The sequence below is a fragment of the Triticum aestivum genome, chromosome 4A (assembly GCF_018294505.1).
Source record: "Triticum aestivum cultivar Chinese Spring chromosome 4A, IWGSC CS RefSeq v2.1, whole genome shotgun sequence".
In the NCBI taxonomy this organism is placed as follows: domain Eukaryota; kingdom Viridiplantae; phylum Streptophyta; class Magnoliopsida; order Poales; family Poaceae; genus Triticum; species Triticum aestivum.
The window spans coordinates 325,901,348-325,907,926 of record NC_057803.1 but is presented as its reverse complement, the minus strand read 5'-3'; positions in this window follow the sequence as shown (position 1 = coordinate 325,907,926).

Below are 6,579 nucleotides of genomic sequence, written 5' to 3'. Positions count from 1 at the left end.
CAAGTTATTGTTTAGCTTAACCAACTAGCTCAGGGATATCTAACACCGATTCTTGGAGAAGGATGGTTCACAAGAAACCAACTTGATCACGAGCTCAACATAGCGGTCAGGTGACAACCTGGTAATACTTCTGAGAAGATATTCAGAAAATCACGAGCCACCGGTATGTTACTAAGCTCGAGAACAATCTTGCTTTTCAGGGCAAGACGATATGATCAATAGAGCAAGAATTTGAAATAATCCCAACTCATCGATCGAGGAGTGAACCAGGAGAATGGACTAGGTAGCACGATCAATCTTAGAATGATGATTCAGTAACCAACACACTAAGAATAAAATTATTGTCCTTTAACTACCCAGCAACGAGGTTGCTAGGCGTATTGATTTCACACATCACAATTCATTTGTCGGTATTCCGGTTGCATCAACACGAAGACCGAGGAATGACTAATGACGGCAAGAAGTATCACTGTACCAGGAGTTCATAGGATGGGGTGCAATTCCTATAACAATCCCGATATAAAGATGGTAATACTCCAAGGTAGAACAGAACCAAAAGCTGGATTAGCAATTTGATCTGCGGAGCACAACTTCTTTGACCCAATCCTGGATATGGAAGAGGTACTGGAGTTTGTTTCTCCAAGTCATTCAGGACAGAATGGCTTGACGGACCACAAGAGTCATAGGCATCGATGAACGAACGCACGCATACTCTTGACTATCAATTGATAGACGAGGGTCAGAATGCAACTAAAGAGAACAACTCAAAGGAACATATAACTTTCTCAGTTGTGGATGCATAGATTAGTATGTCGAACCAAGTTCAACATATTTCTTCCGGATAACCCATGCAGAAAGGTAGAACTGGCAGAGTCACGATTTATGAATGGAGAACTCCTCAAGAGTACTCTAATTGTGATTTTTTGATCCAATAAACTTCTGCCATAATGGTTCATGGTATTTGGAAGAACGATATACCACGGACCTCGAGGACTATCGCAAAGTTACTAATATCCTGAAGGAACTAGCAAGCACTATCAACATGAAGTAAGTAGAGTGAATCTCGGGTTCAAAACCCAGAAACAGAATACCTACTACTAAGTAGCATCACGGGATGCTTTCGAGAATGATGGCCAGAATCATCACACTGGGAACACAATCATGGCTAAATTACTAGATGATCCCTAAGACACCCAGGGTCATAATAATATCTCCAACATATACGCCGAGGTAACAAAGTACCTCAACTCACCGATTTGTGTGATTAACCTGGCCTAAAAGACATTGAAACCAGAGGAAAAGGATTTGCAAATGCATCAGACTACTTAGTAACCTGGGATGACTCGGACAGCATAACGGCTGTAAATGCTCAGAAAAGATTTGAGACATTCACAAAATGGTGGCATAACCACTCAAAGGCACAATATCAAGGTTTCGAGATCAACAATTTAACATACGGAAGTAGTAGAAACTGAACTCAAGCTTAATCCATCAATTTATAAGTCTACGGATTAGTAACACGTGATCCTGGTAGATAGATGAGAAGACCTAGTTCTTAATCCCCGTAGAAGAGAAGATGATGACTCAGATCAGAAGGGCATAAGGTATAAGGAGTAAAAAGAGCCTTACGTTCCATCCCACAATCAATTCCCTTATATAACTAAAGAATTTCTAGACTCAACTTCGACCAGTTTGGCTTGGTAATCCTACAGGCAGTCAAGCTCTGATACCAACGCTGTCAGGACCCCGACTCGATGCCACATAGGTCTAGCATGTAACACCTCATATCACTTTGCGGCCTCACGCACGGTATTCCCACGGGTGTCGCCTTACCTTTGCCCGGGACCGTTTGCGCCTTTTGGCACACGTATATGATAGTGTCGCTAGCACCCATATGATAAGGAGCCCGGGCTGACATGGCTAGTCGTAAACCCAAAGTGGCACAGACTTACAGGGACAGGCATCCATGACCCAGCATCGAACGTGTCGGTCATCAGCGAGTGGATCCAGGCTGTAGCACTGGGCTAGCAGGACTCCGGTGAACCGGGCTGTAGCGGGCTAACAGGACTCCGGTATTCATCGCGTGACATTTCCCCGAAGGGACAGACACAGGAACGAAGAAGGACACATGCCGGCCAGCCTAAGTGTTCCGGAGCAGTAGCAAGCTACCATGGCTCAGTGGAAACACTAGGAGACATTTCCCGGTAAGAGAGGCTACTAAAGATAAACAACTAGATGGTCAGATCCCACACATACCAAGCATTTCAATAACATACACACAATATGCTCGATATGTGCAAATACAACATGGCATCACAAAATGACTCTACGACTCAAGTAATTTATTCATTAGGCTCCGAGGAGCGAGATATTACAAACATGGGTCTCATGACCCAACACTCAGAGCATACAAGTCAAAGCACAAGCGGAAGCTATCATGTCTGAGTACAGACATCTATAAATGAAAAAGGCTGAGAAGCCTGACTATCTATCAGATCCTGCCGAGGGCACAAGATCGTAGCTGAGGTATCAAGCTAAACGTCGAAGTCCACGCGGAACTACTAGCGAGACTGAAGTCTCTCTGCAAAACATAAAATAGGCAAACGTGAGTACAAATGTACCCAGCAAGACTTACATCAGAACTATCTACATATGCATCATTATCAACAAGGGGATGGTGGGGTTTAACTGCAGCAAGCCAGCTCTGACTCGGTGGCTATCCTAAACTACGACTGCAATGTAACTCTTTGAGGTGGCGCACACGAGTCCACATATTCACCATATCAATACACCACTATGGATCCGCTCCCGTCTCCCTACGAGAACGCCATCCATAGCACTCACGCTTATCTTGCGTATTTTAGAGTATCCACTTTCACTTGTCTATGAACTGATATAAGCAACCCAGAGGTCCTTTTCCGTGGACACGGCTATTCGAATAGATTAGGTTAACCCTGCAGGGGTGTACTTCTTCACACACGCTCTCACCACTTACCGCCGTTTACACGACATGTACTCGGCAACCTTCAAGCGGAAGCCCAACGTGGGTGTCGGCCACGGCCTGCCTAAACACTCAAGTCTCTAGTCCAGGTTTATCGCCTATTCGGGTTCCATCCATGAGGAGATCCGGCCGGAGTTTCGCTCACAGCCCCAAACGATGTGTACAGGGTTCCGTGACACCAAACGGGTGCCCGGTTACCCGGCCACGTGCCTACCGCATCACAGCCCACCCCTACGGTCAGCGCTGTCCACGGCCTCCAGCATACTACAAACACCAGAAACTACTTGCAACTCCTGGACAGAGGACAAGGGTGATTAAGAAGCCGAGAGGGTCCATTGGTTTCGGGCCCAATGCGTGGTAGTAGCTGAATCATGGATCACAAACACAGAACTCAGTTCCTGAGGACGGCTGCAATGAGACAACCCACCATGTACTCCTACATGGCCTCTCACCGCTACCTTTACCAAATCGTGTTCACACACTTAGCTCACACACAGTAGGACATGTTCACACACCTCTGATTCATCCCCGATGAATCAGACCTGACTCAACTCTAAGCAGTAGCAGGCATGACAAACAAACATGAATGAGTAGGCACAACAGGGCTCAAACAACTCCTACTCATGCTAGTGGGTTTCATCTATTTACTGTGGCAATGACAGGTCATGCAAAGGATAAAGGGGTTCAGCTACCGCAGCAAGTAACAGATGAATCGGTGTTGTCCTAATGCAGTAAAAGAGAGCAGGAGCGAGAGAGTAGGATTGTATCGGAATGAACAAGGGGGTTTTGCTTGCCTGGCACTTCTGAAGATAACATTGAGTCTTCATCAGTGTCAACGATCACATCATCGGTATCACGTCTATCGAGAGGGGACAAATACCGGCAACAAAGAAGAAATACAATCAATGCAATGCACAATATGATGCATGCTATGACATGGCAATATGAATGTGTTTTGGGCTAATGCGACTAGCAACAGATTAAATGAAGTTGGTTTGAATACAAGATTCAAATTCAAACTCCATATGTGATTATTTAAATGCCCTTTAATTGATTTGTGCTAAACAGCATCTATAAGTTGTTCTAACATGCATGAAAATGGTACAGATGGATTCCTTGAATTTTTCTGATAATTTTTCATATATAAATTATTTAATTTGGAGTTACGGTTAATTTTCTATGATTTATTGAAGTTTTAGCTATTTTCTGAAATTTCAGAATTAAGTTAAATCCAGAAAATGAGTTATGACATCAGCACTGCGTCATGCTTGCATCAGCAAGTCAACAGGGCTGCCCCGGGTCAAACCTGACGTGTGGGGTCCACACGTCAGTGACACAGGGACTAATCCCGCGTTGACCCGGGCTGGTTAGCTTTGACTAAGCCCTGGGGCCCACTTGTCAGCGTCAGTAGGTGGGGGGTTAGTGACTAATTAACTAAGCCACGTCAGCCCGCCGGAGTTCTGGCCGGCGGCGACCATTAGCGCGGCGGCGAGAGTGGTTTTGGCCACTCCGGCGACCAAATGGGCCGCGGAGGGCATCTAGGAGGAGCTGGGGACGAGCCGAAGCTCCTGGTGGAGTCAGTTGCGCTCGGGGCGGCCGGAATCGGTGCCGACGGCGAGCGAGGCGGCGGCCGGAGCTCGGGTGTGCTCGGTTTCGGCGTTACACGGCACGGCGGGCGCGGCCGATGGGCTCTACGGGATGCTGGGGTCACCAGGAATACCCGGAGGCAACGAGCGCAGGCGGAGAAGCTCGGGAGCACGGAGCTCACCGGCCATGGCGGACGGCGGCTTCGGGTGCTCGTGGGGCGGCGGCTACAGGGCGCAATCGAAGGGGGGAAAGAGGGAGGGGAGGCGTAGAAGCTCACAGCGGTGCCGTAGAGGAGGTCAGCGAGCTCGGGGAGGTCCTAGCAGCGCTGAATCGACCGGAGGCGAGCTCGGGCGCTGGAGGTGGAAGACGACGGCGGTGGTGACGTTGCAGGGGCTCCCGCGGTGCGCTTCTCGGCGAGGAGGAAGAGGTGGTCGAGGAGGATCTCCTGGGCACTTCGGGGGAGCGAGGGAGGCCCGGTGGCCGCGGCGAACAGCGTCGGTGGCGACGGCTGCGCTCGGCACGAGAGGGAGAGAGAAACAGAGGAGGGGGAGAGCTCGGGAGAGAGTGAGGGGCGGTCGGGGAGGCGCGTGGCGTCGTCCGGGGCGTCGCTGGGGAGGCCAAGGAGGAAGCAGGAGGTGGCTAGGGGGGGGGAAGCAGGAGGTGGCCGAGGCAGCGTCGGCGAGCGCCACGCCTCGCCTCTGCTCGTCCTCCTGGCAGAGGAGGAAGAGGACAAAGGAGGAGGAGGTGGGCTGGGCTGCGGGAGAAGCTGGGCCAGGCAGGTAAGCAGGTAAGCGGCCCAGGTGGCCTCTCTCCCCTTTTTTTCTATTTTGTTTTATCTTTTCTATTTCTGTAGTTTTGTTTTTGATTTGTTTTAATATCAAATCATTTTATAAAATCCTGGAAATAATTATGGGTGCTTTCTGAATTATTCGAGTGACCCTTATCAATTTCCAACATTTATTTGAGCATTTAAATTATTAATAGTATTTAAATGCCCAAAGTCAAATACAATATGATTTAATTCAAAAATCCAAAAATGACCTAAGGATATATTCATCATTTTTGGCAGTGGTTTCCACCTTAACCAGAAATCATGAACTTTTCTTAGGGGCCTTTTGGGTTTATTGAAAAGATTTTAACTCACCCTAGCTGAGTTGATTTAATGCTAGGGTTTGAACATCCCCATTTCAATTTTAGGCAAAATTTAAACATGATGCAACACATGACTAGCTAGCTCAGAGCATTACCAGAAGCTAGGGATGTGACACCAGACCGAGATCTCATCAGCCGGTAGCTCTCTGTTCACCAGGAATTTGCGGATGGCCTGTGCCCATGACGGTGCTTGAATTTCTTCTACTGCCACTATGGCCACTTGCACTAGGGTGGTTGGGCTGGGAGGTGGCGGGCTGGCTGCCGCTTGCTGCATTGTTGAAGTCTCCGGGCTGACTACTGCAGCCCCCGGGCCGGGTGCGACTGCTGCAGTCCTCGAGCCGCTTGGTGAAGTCCCTGGTCGGTTGCCACAGCCCCCGGGCCGGGTGCGGCTACTGCAGCCCCTGTGCCGCCTGCCGATGTCCCCGAGCCGACTGCCGCAGCCCCAGAGTCGGATCTGACAGCTTTGGGAGGAGCCGGCACGAAGATGGACTCGAATTCTGGAGAAGGTTTGATTGATGGCTTGCTAAGGCACTGAAGGGAGACGCCGGCTGGTATTGCTTGACGGGTCGAACCGATCCGTGCCAGAGCATTAACTGGCTCGTTTTCATTCCGTGGTACGTGAAGGAACTCGCACCCTTCAAAATATCCGCTGAACTGCTGAACCAGGAAGCAGTAACTATCCATGTTTGCATCCTTGGCATCCCAATCGCCAGATGACTGTTGGACTACCAAGTCGGAGTCACCGTAGCATAGGATCCAACGAATGCCAATTTCCTTGGCCAGCTGGAGACCGTGTACGAGCACCTCGTACTCGACCACATTGTTGGAGGTGGCAAAAT